The sequence below is a fragment of the Betta splendens genome, chromosome 3 (assembly GCF_900634795.4).
Source record: "Betta splendens chromosome 3, fBetSpl5.4, whole genome shotgun sequence".
NCBI lineage: Eukaryota > Metazoa > Chordata > Actinopteri > Anabantiformes > Osphronemidae > Betta > Betta splendens.
Window position 1 is genome coordinate 9,418,032 of NC_040883.2, and position 20,921 is coordinate 9,438,952.

Below are 20,921 nucleotides of genomic sequence, written 5' to 3' on the forward strand. Positions count from 1 at the left end.
TGATGGTCTGTGTGTCCCACCAAAGGTGCCAGGATGGTGACCAAGAATTTTGATATTTTTCTTGTAGCTGCTGGGGTCTCTCTTCAGTTTCTCATAGGTGTGTTGGTCCTTTAAATGTGAAAGGACTTTCTGATAATCTGTGGTGTTCATTATGGTTGGGTTGTGGCAGCTAAGTGCTGGCCAGGGCTGCAGGGACTTAACCATACTTCTTCAGCTTCTAGGTAAGTTTTAAGTTGTTCCAAATTGCCGATTCTGTGGCTTCACAGACACCAACAACTGTATCTCAATAGACTCCTCTGTCAAACTTCTCATGTTCGCAGATGACACCACTCTCATCGGCCTTATCCAGGACAGTGATGAGACTGTGTACAGACGGGAGGTTAAAGAACTGGCTGCCTGGTGCAGGTATAGCAATCTCAAGCTAAACACACTCAAAATAGTGGAGATGACTGTTGACTTCTGGAGAAACCCCGCATTCACCATAATGAAAAGCACGGTGGCAGCAGTGGAGTCATTCAGGTTCCTGGGCTACACCATCTCACACAACCTAAAGGGGGAGTCCCACATAGACTTCATTATTAACAAGGCCGAACAAATAATGTAATTCCTGCCCCAGTTAAGAAAGTTCAACCTGCCAAAGGAACTGCTTATCCAGTTCTACTTTGCAGTCACTGAGTCTGTCCTCTGCACGACTATAACTGTTTTGCTGCTTTGCTACAAAATCAAACCTCAGACATTTGCAGAGGATAGTCAAGAGTGCAGAGAAAATCATCAGCTCAATCTTCCCTACTCTCCACCATCTGTACACATCATTCTGGATTCCTTTTACCCAGTACACAAACTCTTTGAACTCTTCCCATCAGGCTGCCGCTTGAACAATCAATGCCAAACCCAGATTTCCCATGGTAGTAGAGCATTGGTTTGGGGAGCGGAGGGTCCCCAAGTGTGTCCTTGACTAGGACACTTTGGACTAGCTCCATAGCCAGGGGATGGGTTAAATGCAGAAGACCAATTTCGTTGTTACATTGTAAGTGATAATAACCAATAAAGGTTTTCTATATACTGTCATCTATGTCTGTTACTGTCAATCTGTCATGCTGTGGAGGTCTACAGAACAAATTGTATATGCATGTGTGACAATAAAGCTATTCTATTCTATTCTATTCTATTCTATTCTATTCTATTCTATTCTATTCTATTCTATTCTATTCTATTCTATTCGATCTACAGATATCTACAGCTACAGAAAGCAATTTTGCTCAATCCAGCAACTATTAAAACAACATTTTTAAGAAACTGTTATGGGCAGTTAAGAGCAATTATAATATTTAATATTTAAAAAATATTTCCATAAGTATTCGAGCTTTTTGGCAAAGAAGAATGGCCAATAATTTTACTCTCTACTCTATGCACAACAGTCCAACAGTCTGTAATTGACTCGCTACACCTCCAACAGTAGCCGCAGTTTCTAAATATCAATCAATATCTCAATACTTTGTTATATACCCATTGTTGGAAATGACAGAGGTCATAATTTTCTGTAAGTGTTCACAAGGTTTTCACACACTGTTGCTGGTATTTTGGCCCATTCCCCCATGCAGATAACCATCACCTGACCATGATTTTGCCTGCTGTCTTTTGGAACTGACGCCATTAAAATCCGTCTTTATTCAAGCTCTGTTTCCCATGCTGTGCATTTTGGACCTTCATCTCTCTGTCCCTGTTCAGTTCCTGCTCAGCCCTGACAATAACAGTGGCCATAGTTCAAGAATCCATACAGAATTACACTTACACATTATACCACCTTAATATAGGTTAATCAAGAAACACTTAATTTCTGAAGCAGCTGAAAACATTAAGTCTGCATTTACAGTTAAGAGAAGAAAAATAAGATCATGGATATTGCCAAAATTCAAAATGTCATTCAATTCCTGCAGTCATCGTGGATTCAAAAATACAGCTAGTGGTTTAGTTCAGATATTTTGCAAAACAATCTACAAATGAGATGAAGAGAAAAGACTACAAACATTACAAAAAAACAAGTTCTGTCAGAAGGCTTCAATCACAGGCCAATGAAGGCACCTTACTGAAACCCTATAGTCCAACATTCTTTAGCCTTAAAAAGCACAATAGGTGCTCTTTAAACCAATATATCTCTCTCTTTCAGTCAGTATTCATTGAGAATATCTGTAAACTGGGGCAACTGTCACCACACATGTACATGTTATTGCTAGTTATTGCAAGGCCTCTAGGCTAGTTTGTATACAGTACTTGAACTGCAAAATGATAATTAGTGAGGAAGTACATAACACAGCTACAATTCAGACATTTTTTCACATTATCCATGTAAACACTGCTTCTGGGTACTCTTCCTAACCTAATTTAATATGGTCTTAATATGGTCTTGCAATAATTTAATATTCTAATTTAGAGTAATTTCACTTTATATACCACATATCTATATTTCAAGATATGATATCTTTTTTTAGACCTGCATTAGTTCTGTTTACACTGTTGGCACAAACAAAAAATGAGGGATATCCCGAAGCCCGTTACATGCCACCTTTTTTGCTGCAAAATAATCTAACCTATTCATGTGGTGGTACTGTACATAGATCTTAAATCCATAGATTTATCTGCCACTACTAGTGAGGAAATTTAAGAAGTATTAAATTTAGACTAAATATTAACTAAATGGGAATATAATTCCATTACAGTATAAACTAAACTATAAATTTTGACCCTTCGAGGAATTACTACATTTGAAGTGATTTTCTACATTCATGTCAGTCTGACTTCGGTCTCTATTTCTCTTTTTCTGGGATAGTGACGTGATTTCAAAATATGAATGGCCTACACTTCCTACTGTCAGACACATTATGGTCCTATTATACAGTATATGCCCAAAAGTCAAGGAGTTGGGGGTTGATTTAGGGTTGCATAGATGGATCAACATGCAGGACTTACAGTATCCACACAAGACAGACGTTTGAGTCTATTGCAAGGAACTTTGAAAATTGACTGTTACAAAAACAATCTTTATTACTGTAAGAAGGGAGCCACACATGGCTGACTAGTCTTAATACAGGTGTGCTCACAGTACATTTAAAATAAACCACAAGGTGGTGTTTTGCTATAGCTCCAATCCTAAGAAATGAATTAAAGGATCGAGGCAAATATCTTTGAGTTATATTTGAAAAAATAGCAAAATTAACTCAATGCAATGAAAAACTATTTAAATGCATCATAACAATACTCCACATCAACTACTGCAATGTGAGTCCTCTCTCTTTCAACCTTTTACTGTAAAGCTAGACGTGGACACAGACAAATTTCCTCAGGGTAAATTGGCCGACCATTTCATGTCTGCAAACATCCTCGGGAACAGTGGGTAGTGCTACTGTTAATCCTTGCCAACTGCTACCGTCTGGTGAGGGCTTTAAAAGTTCAAGGCTAGACAGGGACAAAAAAAGGGGGAGGAGAACAGAAGGAGGATGGAAGGAAGAGAAGAAGGAGAGAAAGGGTATCTTGATTGATGTGATGAGGTGTTTTTATGTCAGGGCCTTAAACAATTTTTTGTAAATGCCTTGGGAAATTACAGTCTTTGTATGTGTGTGTAATTTCTTATTGGGCTTGTGAACAGAAGATTTTGAACAAACTGGAAAGCAGTAATCCATGTTTCCATAGCAATCCAGCACATACACATAAACAGCTGCACACTAAAAGCAATGTGTGTATATACAAACGTGCGTGCATGTGCGCTCGCACGCATGTGGAACATCTGCGTCATCTACTAGAGTAAAGCTGGAGATAAAAGATGTCTAGAAGAGATCAAAGAAATAGACAGAGCCTCTTCCTCTGTCGCTTCATATCTACATCACTCTCCCTCTGGGGCTCACACACAAATGCAGCACACAGCTCCAGCTCTGGTTACCAGTTGTAATTACGTACAAACCTGCCCCCGTGCATAGCTTGTGTGGCTTTGTTTCCATACTTTACACAAGTGTCATCTAAAACAAGAATATTAAAAATTAATGATGTCAACACTGATCCTATTAAACCAAATGGTACGAAGTCTTCTTTATTAGAGTCATCTTAAATCACTGGTGGTGAAAGAAGAAGCAATAAATTAGGATTAAAAAGTATCTGTGGCCACGTTGCTTTTTCTGTCTGTCAGAGAACATAACTTGATTTTTTTTTTGTTTTGATGCCTGGTTCTGCTTTGAATAAAACTGAATCTGATTCCACAAAGAATTTAAAAATAAAAACCTTCAGTCTGGCCATGGTTTGATGCTGATGAACAGGTAGATGAACAATGTCGACAATGTCTTACTTGTGATGTCATGTTACCTCCTATCACTACATCTATAAGGCACCCACATTGAGTACACAATGGATTCCTACAAAGCATTTGTTAGTTGTATGGACTGGTTTGTGACTAAAATGAAGAAAAAAACTTTCCTGGTTTACAATCTACGCCTATGATTCTAGTCTTAGAAATGCATACCTGTGCACTTACTGGCCACTTTACTGGATACAACTGCAAAATTGTAATCAAATGTATTGATATTTATTTATTATGAGTTGAAGCCACAATAGATAGTACAGTTAAACATTAGGAGGTATTTGGTTTGGCCAACACATTTTTGCTAATAATCATAAGACATTATAACTTTCTCAGAGCAAAATGTATGACAGAATATATACATTTACCTAATAATGTGTACAGGAAATGTATAAATTAATGAAATACATTTATTAACCAATCTAAGCATTTGAATAATCAAAACACTCCTTTCTAATATAGTTGAAAACAATAAACCTGGAAGACAAAACTCTCACTCAAAATTAAATTGGATAATAACAAACCAGGGGTTGTGGGAGAAGCTGTGGCGTGGAGCTAGAAGCAGTGGAACTACAGTAGGAGCTATAGCCTGGAGCTAGAAGCAGTGAAGACACAGTATGAGCTATGACGTGGAGCTGGGAGCAGTGGAGCTAGGAGCTATGGCACAGATATAACAAATACAGAACTTCGCTTAACAACTTGCAATTGACATCTGGTATGATGTAGAATTCACTTAATGCATGACTAACATGTAATAAACGGACTAACATGGCTTGAAAGATGCACAGCTAACATGTTTCTAGCTTTACACAATGCACGTCTATCATGCACACACAAGAATGGACTGCTGGACGCAAGCAAAGCACAATCATAAGACGTTGTGTGGGAGGCAGAGTTAGGATTCAAGGGTCTCTCCGGAGAATGGCATGGCAGGAAATAAGTGGTTCTCCTAGTGGCACTGTAAAAACAACAATGTCAGTGATTGGAACAGAGGTGAAATGAGAAAATGGGCGCGGTCCAGGCCAGAGGGGCGTGGCTTGGCAGTGGAGCGAGAGAACGTGACAGAGAGAGAGAGGCTGGCAGAGTCTGTTGGCACATATGTTGTCATCCTGCTTTATATCTGTATGATTTTCTTTCTGTATGCTCACATCAAGCTATATCTTCCTGCAAAGACTAAACAGTTGCTAATCTTCCTATCCGACTCTGGACTAAAGACACCAACAAGCATATTTCCTAAATGTCTTTAAATTCCATTCCTTATCAGCAGGCATGCTGTAGCAGAAACTCAGACGCACAGGCAGCAATTGCTTTATCCAGCAGCCATCACTGATGTCTTGTCAACATTGTGGTAAGGCAGTAGTAGAACAGACTTTGCTATACTATCTGCATGTGATCACAGAGATAATGCGATTCCCCAGAAAATAATTAATCCATATAGTGTTTTTCCAGACACACAGGAGGTAAAAGGTAAGCGACGACATAGACACAGCATCCTAACTGTCACAGTGTGACAGACCAGGACTCAACGAGACTGGCAGTAATCACATTTTACTTGGATGTAGAAAGGCAAGATCAAACTGAAAAAATACTACTGCGTACTATGTAAAGTACACACAGGTATCTACTGTAATGCGCACTAGTAGAAATAAACACAGAGGGCACATCTTAACAGGAGAGATGCTGGGGAAACTGTTGATTTTGCCGTATCTTGCACAGTGTGCTATGTTACTGTATGTTCATAAGTATTTGAACAATGGCTTGAGTTTTGATAAAGTACAACCATCAGGATGTTATTGAAGTGTAGACTTTCTGCTTTATTCTGAAAAGTGAATGTGATAAAGTAGGAATAACTTAATTTTCAGTCTCAGTCTTTCAAGTCTCATAATTAAAAATAGACCCATAATTTGAAGTACTCGGATCCATTACAGTCAATGGCTGGCTGCAGACTGGATCCTATGGACATTGTGTTTCCTCCCTTCCTATTTTTTGTGTTATTATCAATCTACACTGTGAGGCGCAGTCCCGGGAGTAATGTGAGCAGAGAATACAGACCTATACACCTCAGAATTTATCCTTCCTGTCCTTAAATGTTACCAGCGGTTTACAGCTTTTTGTAAACCCTCTGTTTACATTCATCAATGGGGGTTCTTGAAACAATGAGATGCCTGCCTTCTCCAGAGTGTTCTTGACCTCTATTAATGCTGTGAAGGGGGTTTTCTTCACCAAGTAAAGGATTTTGTGCCCATCCACTCTTACTGTTACTGTGAACTTTAGAGGCTTTTCGTTGTTAAGCTCACTAATACTTTTCTTCTTTAGACCCAGTTGCTGATGTGTATGGTCAGTACTTGTATATATTTATTTGTTAACCTCACCTTAGTTATTGGGTATAAATAATGGTTTTAATAATTCATTTTGGTCTTTTCCTTATGACACTCAGCAGAATCTAAGCAAGAGCTTTAATATGATTTAGTACTTGGTTCATTCTCATCAACTTGTTCATACCTTTTTTCCACAGTAGTTCATTAGAGCCTTTTGATGCCTTGTTCATTTGTACTTACAGTATATCTCCTTTATATTGGTTGCTAGTCAAACAGCTGCCAAATGCCAAATCTCATTAAAATGCCAGATCTTTTATCTGTTTCATTTGTCTTGAAGTAAGGAAGGAATTAAGCACAACTGGCCGATTTACAGTACTTCTTGTCAGTTAATTGGTCAAATATGTTTCAGCTCCTGAAACTCAAGGTATTGTAATCTGCTTAATCACCCCCGTATTAAAGATGGAACTCTAAACCCAAAACCGCTCAAAAATGAATGTCTCTTTTCTCTTTTGCTCCAACAATCTTTCTCACCAACCAGGACGCTCTCTGTCCCTCTGTCACTCACCACACATCCTGAACAGAAGTAGTGTATTGTTCCACCTACTATAACCCTGGGCACTTGTGTTGATCACTGATGAGTTTATCTATGTAGGTAGCTACCTGCTACCTGTAATTATTACATTCAAATGTACCATATTATTGAAAATGTATTTCCTAATTAAGCTCATCAAGTCACAGCACTGAAGTTTAATTGGATTTGTTTTGCTATATTCTACACAAATAGTCATTAGAGCAAAATACCGCCACTGAAAATAGTGTAGAGAATAGTGTAGAGTTTCCTAGTTTTAAAAAAGTCAATAAAGAAAATAAATTTGTTTTTTTTTAATAAAGAGTTACATCTTTTGTAGTATTAGAGAAATATACTAATTCCACACAAAACAAAAGCATATCTTAACACAGCACAAGAAAAACACTAAAGCAAGATACTTTTTCTGCTTGAGTGCAGAAGCTGTCAGAACTGTCAACTCGTGTAATGCTTAAAAACCCAGTTTGAGTACTGACTACTAAAGTAATTGTCTTAACAAGATCAAGGGACGCGGTTATAGAAGGAGGAGGAGGACTGTGATCATTTCCTTGGGATGATATGATGTGGGAACAACTAGAGCCTCTCTGACTAAACAGGAACAGGAGACATCAACAAACACACAGACACAGAGAAAGAGAGGCCATTCTGCAGTACATGCTGCATGCGTTTACACAGGCCCTCTCTCTCACTCACAGTCTAAATATTTCTGTGAAGAATAATTAAAAAGTGATGTCAATGGTCAAAGGTCCTTCTCTCTGAGTGAGGCGGTGTGTGAGAGAGTGTTGTCAGGGTGGTTAACCATTTGTGAAGATTTTTCAGTTATTTTTTTTGCTAGTTTCATGGTGGTGTTTGACTTGTATTTTAGTGAAGTGTGTACTGTAAATATCAGCGTTGACAGCGTTGATATGGTTCACAAAGTCCTCAAATAGGCCATTGTTATTAACGGCAAAGTTGTTTTCGTGTCTCCTTTTACACATTATGAGAATTATACAGACACGTGAAATCATCTTTCCCCATAAAAAAAAAAACCTTACCATCAGGCTGTAAACAGCCCAACCTACGTCATGTGATCTTCCACAAACATCAGGTATACAGTACATAAGGGGTGCCCAATCCTGGTCCTGCTGCTTTTCCAACTCTCCCTGCTGATTACCTTGATCAGGTGTGCTCATTGACTGAACACACATGATGTAGGTAATCAGTATTAGCTGAAGCAGAGTTGGAAAACCAGCACGACAGTAGCTCTCAAGGACCAGGAATGAACACCCCTGCAGTACATGGTCCTCAACAACAAAGAGAAAGAGTTAAATCTGGGTTTCAGGCTCAAAGTAGATGATTTTGATTGACAGTATATACTGTTTATCACATTTGAGACTATGAAATGCTTCGGTTGTGGAAAAGGACAGCTCATCAGAGCCTGTCCAGACAGGGCTGATGGCAATTTTCACTCTGCTGCAGGAGGCGGTACAGCCAAGAATAGCAGAGAGGATCAATATGGAAAAGAGGCTGACAGACAGGACGAGAGTAGAGAGGGTGAAGACAGACAGACAGACAGACAGACAGACAGACAGACAGACAGACAGACAGACAGACAGACAGACAGACAGACAGACAGACAGACAGACAGACAGACGAGTGGAGAGGGTGCCGACAGACAGGAGGAGAATGAAGAAGGTGCAGACAGAAAGGAGGAGGCTAGTGGTGAATAGGTACGAGTGGTAAGTGGACAGGAAGTTGTGGTTCAGGCAGACAACCAACAGTCTAAACAGGCTGAAGTGGAGGCGTTAAACAAAACTGAAGCTGCTAACATGTCAAGTGTGGAAAAGCAGAATGAAAATGAGATTGAACTCACAAGAATAGTTACAGTAGGTGCTGTCAAAAAGGCAAAAAATATAGAACCGATAGTTACACAATAAGGATCAGAATCAGCTTCATTGCCAAGTTTGGACAAGCAAGGAATTTGATTCAGTCCTACTCTGTCTGTTCGTACTCTAGTAAGAATTATTAACATATGTATTTTGAATTATTTACACTGTATCACAGTCACAGTTATTGCAGTCATGGTTATTGCACTGACTCGTTATTCTGTGATTGGGGAGTTCAGTTTAGAAACAGCCGGGGGGAAGAAGCTGACTCTGTGTCTAGTGGATGTGGTGGCTGTGGCTCTGTGACGCCTGCCAGAGGGGAGGGGTTTAAACGGTTTGTGTGCAGGGTGTGCGGGGCCAGCAGTGATGCTGACGGCCCGTTTTCTAAGTCTGGACCATTACAGATGTTCGATGGAAGAAGCTCAATCCCCATGATCTTCTCTGCTGACCGGACCATCCTCTGCAGTCTGTGCCCGCCCTTCTTGGTGGCTGAACCAAAGCACACAGTGATGAAGGTGCAGTGGACAGACTGGATGATGGTGGAATAGAACATGGGCTCCTGGCTTCCTGAGCTGTCTCAGGAAGTACAACCTGTTAGGACTGCGGACAGTGTCTATGTAGGGGGACCACTTCAGGTCCTGTGAGATTGTGGATCCTAGAAACCTGAATGATAGGTCCGTGGGTTACCATGGATCTCCTTTGTCAGCCTGCTTTCGGCCTGCCTGTACAGGGACCGGTCATCACTTCTGTAGGCCTCTTGCTTGGTCTGTTGCAGCCTCCTTAAGACCAGTGTGAACCACGTTTTGTTAACATTGAATGTGCGTAAATTTTTTGTATGAAAGAACATATCCTCACTGAAGCTGATAAAAGATCACAGTGTCATTGAACTCATGAATGTCTCTCACTGGAGCCTAAAAAAACAGACAGTACAGTCAAAACAGCCCTACAGCTCCACTTTGGATTCCACTTTTTCACCGTCCTAACCACAGGTTTAAAGTTTGTAGGACAGATATCAGAAAGGATGAGATCTCTTCATGGACAGATACTGAAATATCTGACTGTGGTTTTCAGTCTTAGAGGCCCAAGGTCAATAGTGTTAAAAGAGTTAAACTGTTTCTGCTGGAACAAAAAATAAAGAGTGTGAAAATCGAAAATTATTTCTCAGACAAAGACTGTTTCATAAAACAAGTGCGACATACAGTAACAATAAGCCCTGCCAGTGCACATACTGTACAGCTGCTGACTACACTAGAGTTGAAAACTTAAAGCTGGTACAGATGGGTGGTCAATAACTTATTTAAGGGCCCTAATAGTTATTTGTGTTGTACGTAGAACCTGTGGCCTCTGAAATATAGGAAACATCATGTCTTCGGTGTCAATGCTCCATTTTTTTGTGCGGACCCTGCAGCATTGACAGCTGCATGCACACGGTCCCACTCAGTGAACTGCACAGACACAGACCATATTTAAATGAATTAACATATTTATATGGAGGCGTCTCACAGGAGGAGTCTGATACTCAGTTCACTTCCAAGTGGAAGTCTATGCAAGTCTTAGTACTTGAAGCTCCTGGAATTTTATAGGTTAAAATAACTAGTGCTCAAAGTGAAAAACTTCTAAATGATGATGATGGTGGACTTCTATGGTGTGGTTTTTGCCATACTGCTGATGTGTTTTATTGCTTTTGTTTTTTGTGTCTTTCCTTATTAGTACTTTTAAAACTTGCATGTTAAACCTATATGGGGCCAGAGATATTACAAAAAGAATGGTTGTATATGAGCTCATGAAATTAAATTACATTCATGTAATGTTTATAGAGGAAACACACAGTGACAGCAGTAATGAAGTAGACTGGCACAGAGAATGGGATGGACAAGTGACAATGAACAGCGGCAGTGGAGGGTTGGGCATTCTATTCTCCAAATCTTGTCTTGCAACCTCCATCACTCTGTCTAAAGTAATTTCAGACAGGCTGCTGGCAGGGAACGGCAGTGTTTGAACATAGTACATTTATTTTAATTAATGTGTATGCTTCTAACACTGGGGCAGAGAGAATTTCCTCAAGTTAACACGTTTTTTTTAACCTTTTTAATTCTGAAGATTTCCTACTTTTAGGCAGTGATTTTAACTGCACTGAAGATGACACAATGGATCGTAACCACATTGAACCTCACTCTGCATAAAAGTGTGTTTTAAACACTCCAGAAAAGGGAAGGTGGAAATTAAACAGTCTGTTTAAACAGTGCAGTTTTGTCTACTAGTGACACTTCCATTGTCACTAGGGACAATGGAAGCTTACTAAATCTACAGGATTACTAAATCTATCAAAGATCTAGAGACTTAAAATTTGATCTTCCAACGGAGAAAGGTTAAAGAGTTGAGAGTTGTGACTTGCTACAGGGACCTGTACAGCTGTTAGTAACTGGAGAATGAGCAATGTTATTAGGATTTTTGTGATCTTCCCCAGGTCTCTGAAAAGGAAGCCCTTGCAGGAACTGTCCACAGTCCTACAGAGGGTTGAGGTGAATTTTTGTAGGCTTATAGGCTTGTTGGACAGAACTAGGCTTGGACTTGCAGAAGAAGATGCAGAAGAACAGTCCTCACACTGCTGCCAAAGAAGGTGGACCTGCAAGATTTCAAAAAATGGAGTCCGGTCTCACTTCTTTGTACAGACTATAAAATCCCGGTAGGTTAATCACCGACAATGTTACTTTAATTCAGGATATTGTGGTCTTCCCAGCCTCCCGAAGGGTCTCACTTAGAAGAAAGGGGATATAAAACATCTGGGTCTGTTTCTGGGCAATGATGAGTTATGTTAAAATAAACTTAGGAAGTTGTGGTAGAAAACATGGAGGGGGGCTACAGGCGTAGAGGTGGTTGCTATCACAAATGTCTTCGTAACTAATGCCTTTAACAAACTGGTGGCCAGTGACCAGCCCCTATAAACCCTATGAAAACCCTGCTGACCATAGTGATAAACCTCTTCTGTGGTCAGCTACACCGGGTGCCTCAGTCTGTCTTCTTTTTACGCAAAGACCATGAATGCCAGGGTGCAGACCAGCTGCACAGCAGAGTCTCTGCCTTCAGATGACAGTTTGTTCAAAGATTCTTGACTGGACCACATGATGTGGTCTGGAGACCTGTGGCCTCTGCCGTTCCAAAATCTCAAGTCAACCTTCAGACTATTCCACCTGGATGACTGAGCATCTCCACCAACCAGTTTTACCTGTGTTTCATAAAAGTGTTTTTTAGATCCAGGAGGTTATTTAAGTGGCACAGACTAGAACCTTCAGTCTATGCACTAGCTACTGACAGAACCATTAATATATGGATCCAGACTGGACATTCAAGATGGCTCCAGGCCTGACTCACGCACTAATAGCCTCAGAAGTAACCACTGTGAATGGCCTGGTGGATGTAGCTCGCCCTGATCTGACAAACACACAGGCTGTGAGCTCTATGCTCAAAAAGCTAAAGAAGTTCTCAATTAAGCTGGCTAATTAGGAGCCATCTATGCTACAGGAAGAGTACAATGGTTTGGAAAACACAGATGAACGGCATCCTTTTTTCTGAACTGGGTTTTAATCTAGTTTTTAGAGGTTGCAGTATTTTATTTGACCTGTAAAAAGGAAAGGGAAGGAAAGGCTCCTGTTATTAATATGTAGTGTCAAAAACACTGCAAGGCCATGGACAATTTAATTGGTTTTGTTCATGAATGGTGTTATAATAACGTTATTTGCACTGTAATAGAAGAAAAGTTTGTCTTCTGTACTGTTTTTGTATGAAGTTATTTTATTTGTGGTATCTTGTAGCTATTGTGACAATCCAGCCCTCCAGCCTTTAGAGGTGCTGTTGTTGTTGTTCTTTCTGGATTGTGTGCTCACTCCTTTTTCTTTGTTGGTCTCATTGTTCCCTGCCTGTGCTCTGTCTGTGTCTTTGATCATTTAATGATCACCTCAATCTGTGTGCTGTGTTATTTAAGGTTCCCTCCCTCATGGTTCACTGTTAGTTCCACACAGTTTGTGCTTTCCTGTGTTTTGTTATTCAGTTATTTAAGTTACAGTAGTTATCCCTAACTCTCCCTGCTGATCACCTAGAACAGATGTGTCGGTTGGCTCATCCAGCTGCTGATTGATCATCAGGCACTGGGGAAGGGAGAGCTGGAAAACCAGCAATGGACTGGTTTGAGTTTGACACCCCTGGTTCACTATGTGTATATTGCCTGGTGTTTAAATTAAACCAAGTTAATCAACCTCAGCCTGTCTGGTTGTGTGTGTGTGTGTGTGTGTGTGTGTGTGTGTGTGTGTGTGTGTGTGTGTGTGTGTGTGTGTGTGTGTGTGTGTGTGTGTGTGGCTTAAGACTGTTTTGTTAAAAAAGACAAGCCTTGTGAAAAGTCAGATCTCTTTCTCGCTCTCTTGTTCACTGTCAAGGCCAGTCAACCAGAACGTGACTGCACCCATAAAGCTTTGCTGCAAACTCCAATCCCCAGACATACAAAACCAGACAGCACATACTGTACAGGATATCTCTCTCTCACACACACACACACACACACACACACACACACACACACACACACACACACACACACACACACACACACACACACACACACACACAAACAGCCAGTGTTCCAGGTGTTGCACTTGACGCTGCCTACTGATTATGATCCATTCATACAAACCACCAACACATTTATTTAATTACATTGCTGAGCTTATTTACTTGATGAGGAACTGAAATGAAAACAAGCGAAACAGCCTCATGCAACTGAGCAAGCAGATGTGTTGTGTAATAGTAATCACTCTAGTAATACGAAAATACCACAACATGCCAACCTTGAGTTCTACACATTGACACCTAATCCAGCTACGTGCACAGGAGAGAAACGTGTAATTGGAAAATTAAAGTTTCCTCTTAATGCTTTTTCATGCTAAATAATGCTAAGGAATTAGACCATGGTGTCTTAATGAGGTGTCTATGCGTCATGCCAGAAAGCCCTGTAGATCATCCACACTGCCCATCTCAATCTGAACCCCTCTGCTCATCTGTGTATTTTCAGCCCCCTGGTGGAAAACACAGTTTTAGGAGTCTGTCGCACATGAAGTTCATGACCAGGCCTCTTTGCGGAGTGTAAGGTTTTCTCACATACAAGTTATCATTGACCAAACAGAAACTGGTGGAGAGGACACTTTTTCTGTATGTAAAAACAGGCAGAAATATGTGACAAGCAGAAATAATAGTTTGGAAGACAAACACACCTTTAATGGATCACCAGAGAGAGAGTACATTCTTTAAAACTCTAGTCTCAAATTAGGTAAACACTCAGTCATCTTTTTAGGAAAAATATAATTTTAGAGGTGCAGACAAACAGAAACAGGCAATCTTTCACATCCACACCTACTGTACAAGACAAGCAATTACCAAATTACCAGACTGCATGTCTTTAGGTTTTAAAGGAAGCCAGAAAACCCACAGAGACACAGGGAGGCCTTTGGAGGCTTAATTTTCAATGTGAAACATTGCGTATTAGTTTTGGGTCTTCAATGTAAATAGCTGTGGTAACTGTGGCAGTCAGGTAAACTCTTAGAAGTGTGTGAGCAGCAAAGGTTTGTCCTGGATGGTGTTTAGGCAGAACCTGACTTGGGATTATGTCAACAAAGTGAGGAAAGATTGTACGTCTTAGCAAAATGTGAAAAAGTGCAATACTAATGCTCTCTCTGTGTCTACATGCACCCTACAATCAAAGAAATTTACCAAAATGTCTATGAAATGGATTTTGCATACAGTAATATGATATCTTTAATCTATACACAAACCGATTCAGTCATCCACTGCTTCTAAATATTAAGAATCTCCCACTAACGATAATACAGTGGAAAGACAGTAGATTTGATGTGTGCAAATTTGTAAGTTGATTAATGCTCTAATTTTTAAATGATAAAAAAAAACTCTAACAGTAAAACAAAGATTATATGAACCACAAAACCACACAAAAAATGTACTGACAAGAAAAGAAACTGACGGGAAAAGTCTGAAGTCTCACCGCCTAAAAAATGATATAAGACAGCGGGAATTCTTTGCATCTCTCGTCGTCCTGTATGCTAGAATACCGTGTTCAGAGCTTGAGCCAATGAAGCTGCTGTCAAAGCAATTTAGAGAAGCAAAGACAGTAGAGAGAAGATGCCCCACCCCCACTGCCTGGTCTGCCTTGCCTCCATCCTTTGCTCATTCTCTTATTCTCCTCTGCTCCTCCTTACTTTGCCTCTTCTTCCCTTTAGCCTCCACTCCCCATCTCACCCCCCACCCCCGCGTCTTCCCACAGTATTTCCCTCTCTTCCTCATTCTGCCACAGATGGAGCACACTTGCGTGTGAGAGTGTGAGATTTGAATATACATGAGCATATGCAGGCATACGCATGTGTGTGTGCGCACGCACGCACGCACACACACACACACACACACACACACACACACACACACACACACACACACGCACACACACGCACACACACACACACCATGACATGAGTAAAAGAAGTGACTCATTAGTACAGGATGTGTGCGCGGCGTGCCACCGTTCCCTCCTGCAGGGTTAATACAGTGGACATAAGGTACTGTATTTGTGTTATGGTGGCTAACCGTGTGTGAGATTCAACTTTAACCTCCCCTCCCTGGCATTTTCCCACTTATTTACAGTCACTTTATGGCTGCTGAGCTCATTAACATTACTCTGTGAGACTTACTGTATCTGGGGGATAATAATTACACCAAGTGCCATAATATACCAAATAGTTAAATTACAATGTAATATAACACACAAACTGATAGACATTGGTAATTATGCAGTCTGTTAGTGATTAGTCCAGCACACCTCCACAAGGGGTGGCATCATGTCACCCAGAGAAAAGGGTCTGAGGTCACAGCCTAACCCATGGACGGGTAGCAGGGTATTATTCTAACTCTATCAGACATTTTGTAAAGTGAATATGCAAAATATCTGAGACAAATATGAAAATTAGTTGTTGTCATTGTTGATGTTTTAGGGCTCATATTGAAATGGTTTTCATTGCATTTAGCAAATATTTGCTACGTATGTTATAAAACAGCACAGTTATCTTTGTGTCAAACAGCCAATTAACTTTCTCTGTGACAAACAAAAGTTTCATGAGTGCAAAACACTTTTGAAAAATATTGAAATTCAGATTAATACAAATAGCAAACAGTAAATAAATTCCTGAATATAAAAAAATGACTAAATGAAATTTTGTACGTAAATGTGTGTATGTGTATATACATATATATATATCACGGTTACATATATTATGATATATCTTATTACTGAGGTGGAGAATTTCAAAACAAACGTTGACGATAGATAAGTAATAGACAAATCATCCTCTGTGGCTCTGATATGGAATAAGACGGAACATCAGGGACGGACAGTCTCTACTATTTAAACTCCACCACACTACTTGCTCGTTACATGTACCTGCTTGACAGCTGCGTCTCTCCGTGAGCATCTGGGCGGGGTCCCGATAAACCGATGGGGTCCTGGTGCCCCTTTGCTCCGCTGACACAGTGCGCCGCTCCTGACCCAATACTGCAGTGACCGTCCCGGTTCTGGTTCTCCTCAGTGTCGCTGCAACTGACGCCACCGTAAATCCAACCGGAGCAGAGGACGCCTGAACGCTTCGGGGGAGGCTTGTTTTGTGCGCAGATCTGCGGATCGCTCTGTCTGCGCGTGTGACGCTCCTCCCAGTGTTGTGCTGCGTCGAGTCGTGCCGAGATGAAACCAGCAGAAGCCCGACGATTAAAAAAAAAAACACGTACACAAAGACACAACACGCCCAACCGGCCGACCACGCTCCAGCAAGACCCGCCTTTTACCGTAATACTCCGAAGTGCCTCAGTCAGCATGGGTGCAAATGCTCTTAATTCTCCAACAGAGAAAACTAATAAAGAAAATGTATCACTCTCCTCGTGTGAGATAAAACATGATTGTATGATTAAAGCTATATTTAACAAGTATACATTTGGTAATAAGTAAGTTGACTAATAGTTAATTTACTTGGAAGGTTGCGAGCACTCCTAAAGGTGAAAACTTGCTGCAGCTTAGTTCGTCTTTTAATTTAGCCTACTAAGCAGCAGTAACCGGTAAGTTTAACAGAGGTGGAAGAAGCTGTACTACTTTTAAAAATTTCAGTGTTTCGTTTCATTAAAAAATCGTATTCTTAACTAACAGTATGAGATGCGGTATTATATATAGTAGTAATATGCACAGTCAATACATTTGACACATACCATAGAAACATGTCCCTATTATTACCAAGAACAACAAAATCCCTTCCAATATTTGACCAAACTCATTAGCACAAGGTACAGTAATAAGAAAACTAACAAACAAAGCTACCAAGCAGCATGGAAAAATACATTTTAAGGAGTCACCACAGGATAGTATATTTTTTTCAAATCCTTGCATATTATTAGTATATGCAAGGTAGTTTTAGTTGTTAACTCTTAATTACATTGACAGATGAAATTAATATGGCAATTAATATGCAGCTCACTGGACAATTTAAAGGAAATGTCTGAATTTAAATGTCTGAATACCCACTGGAGTAAAGTTAAATCAGTGCAGTTATTGAAGCAAACACCTCAGTTCTGTCACCAACTGCACCCGTTGCAGGGGGTCAACTGTGAGAGTCAGGGGAGCTGAAGGAGCTACTATCAGAATGATAGATGATACATGTCGCACTCCTGCCCGCACTGTTTACTGAGAAATGCTGATTGAGCTTTTTGGTGTCACTTCAGTGTGTTACCTTGGAGATGTTGGATATGAGCACCAACACCATCAGTCAGCCTGACAGTCAATCAATTAAGCAGCCAATCAGGTGACAGTATGAGTGAAAAATGCAGGTTACTAATATGACGCTTGGTGCCGAAAGCATACATGCTTGCTGTGCACCAAACAGCACAAATCTGTCACTGTCAAGGATTTAGAACAGTTAGGCAGGATGTTCAGTTGGTCTGGAGGCAAAACAGCAGGAGATGGACAAAACAACATAAATGTCCCCTGAAGAAGACATCATTTTTTAAAGTGATTACCCTGAAAGTATTACAGTTTTGTTGACTGATACCCCAGTGCCTTACCACTCTGTAGCTGTGGCAGTTCTATTTTTAACTCTTTCATAACTCAGATTGTACGTTATGCTCTTGTTTCTCTTTAAACGGTGTAGTGCTGACTGTTGCTGCTGACCAAACATGTTGGTACAAGAACTAACATGTGTTTTATCCTATGGAGTATCAAATCCATTATCAGACGATAAATTAAACAGTAGATTAATGAACAATAATTGAACAATATTTAGAGAGTAAGTATCAGTATTTTAGAATATTTATAATGAGTGATGAGCAAATAAAAAAATTATAAACAAGACTGCCAATGCAAATTCAACAATGTGTTTTGTTGTTTTTGCACAGTCTTATGAAGTGTTTGCATAGTCTTGAAATGGGCAGTGTAGAGCTCAGTGATGAAAGCGTGGACCTCCTTCTCTTGACTTGAGCAGAAAGTCCACTGAATTACGTGTATGGCTGGTCTGGCTGATTAATACTATGGTTTATGTCTTTGGCTGTGGTTTACTTAGGGAATGCAATAAAATTACTGATTATAGAAACACTGTCCGCAGTGGATTAAGTAGTGTCAACTTTTTTTTTAAAACAAAAGCTCTACGTTAGTAAAAATGTTTTTGTGACTTCTTTTTTTACTTTGACTGAATTAAACTAATAATATTTGATAAACCTGAACTTTTTAACTGAATAAGCAAGCACAACTCGAAAACATAATTTAACTTATTTCTATTGTTTCAACATTAGAACATGTATCTGATGCCATGCGGGGTAATTACTAATTAGTAAAACATATAATGTAACGTAATCATAATAATATAATATGGTAATATAATAACACAGCATAACTGAGGAAAAGCTGCGTTCTTTATTACCTTCAATTACCCGCTGAGTTAAGCAACATAGAGTTCATGTAAGAGGAAAAATATTGTATGTTTTGTACTACTACCTTAGTGCCAACTGCTGCAGTTGCACATGCCTTAACATAACGCAGGTTCATGTCAACACTGCTGAGGGTTTCTCTATCAGTGCCCACTGCTGGCCCACATCCCCTCATCCAATGTGGTCCAACTAGTTTAAAGGCTGGGGCGCATACTGACTTTAAGAAAACTGGCGATTGGGGCAGTTTCTCTTGATGTGGTTTGGCTCATAACTCTGTATGTCAGGTATCCAGAATCATTTTCATTTTCATTATTTTGAAGGCTCAGTTCTCATTCATTGTGTAATGCTTTACTTCTCAGTAGCCAGTTGCCACATGGTCAGCACTCGTCGTCCTGTCGGTCAGCATTCCAGCATTTATTCCCAGTGAGTCGGTTTGATTTTTGCTGCCAGTTCACTCCACTCTGCCTCTGCCTTATCCTGATTGGTACCTTTGCTAGTTTTGTTGGATTACCTGTTTTCGACCCATGCCTATCCGGCCGTCATAATGCCTGTTGTGTTGGAGCTGTTATTATTAAAGCCCCTCTTAACTCAGACCTGTCTGTAGGCTGTATGCCTTTGGATCCATCCCGTAGCGAAACCTAGCACTGTTAGGGAAGACCGGCATTGTCTGGTTTTGGTGTGACGGTGCATGATCGAACAGGCTGACTGACATCTTCATGCAGTTGTCATTACAGGGCGGTATGGTGGACACAATTACAATCACATTTCTACGCAAATAATAATAAAAAGTCAATGCGTACATTTCAGCAATCACTAACAATGCAGGCACTGCTATAGTATCTGTCATGTTTGCCACATAATAACAAGTTGATACTTTGGCAAGCTTAATCCTGGAACCTTCTGCTTCTCAAGCCAATGCTCTACCAGCTGAGCCACAAAGCCAGGCCTTCTAAGTCATGCTAGAAACCTACTTTTGTATATAATTGTGCCCACCCCCAGCCCCATTTTCTCTGTTTTTTGGTTGAGCTCTGTTCTAAATGGCTAAAATACAGTGTATGTGCTCCTAGCAGTAATACAATACGTGCAACAAAGTTCAGTAAAGTGACTGCCAAATTGAAATTAAATTTTTTTGTTCCCAAACATATGTATTTTTTTTGTACTGTATTTCCGTCAATAGATCTCTGATAGATTAGTGACAGACAAAATAACTGTTTCATTCCATTGTGCATTTGTGAGAGGGCATTCTTTTTGTTGTGGAACAGGCCTTTTACTCAGTCTTTTACTTGATTGTAAGTGACTGCTAAAAAACAACTCACCTTTTGTTATTATATTTCCAAATATATGTAAAATCATGGTCGACATGGACGTCACGCATAAACCAATAGTAGAGCATGAGGGTCAGTGAGAGAATGGGGGACCTGAAAGTGTTTCATTTGATTTTTACAAGACATCGAGAAAAGCCTGAAGAGAGTCATGTGCCCTTTATTCTGTGCATATGTGTAAAATGTTATTTTGCGGTGCAGCAGTAATGGCCGTCTTTATATAACAACTGAACACCTGGACAGTATGCTAGATAGACGACTAAGTGAGCGTCCTGGAGTACTGCTACTGATCCTCACTATGCACCAGGCTGATAGGTTGACTGAGGGTTTGAACGCAGGGAGTCCAGGATCAGCCTCTCCAAAGCCTTCATGATGTGAGCGGTCAGAGCCACAGGTCTGTAGTTGTTGAGGACTCTGGGAAGAGGCATTTTATTCACTGGCACAATGCATGGCTTTTTCCACCCAAGAGGAACC

The 20,921-nt window shown here is 40.2% G+C and overlaps 1 protein-coding gene across 1 annotated transcript in view; it reads right to left on the minus strand.

Annotated features, from left to right (window-relative positions):
• Nucleotides 1-16,985, minus strand: part of dok4 (docking protein 4) — a 40,163-nt gene extending 23,178 nt beyond the window's left edge. Inside the window, exon 1 of the mRNA XM_029144197.3 lies at nt 16,607-16,985. The gene's annotated coding sequence lies outside the window, so the exon portion shown is untranslated. The remainder of the gene's footprint in view (nt 1-16,606) is intronic.
• Nucleotides 16,986-20,921: the final 3,936 nt, after the last annotated feature.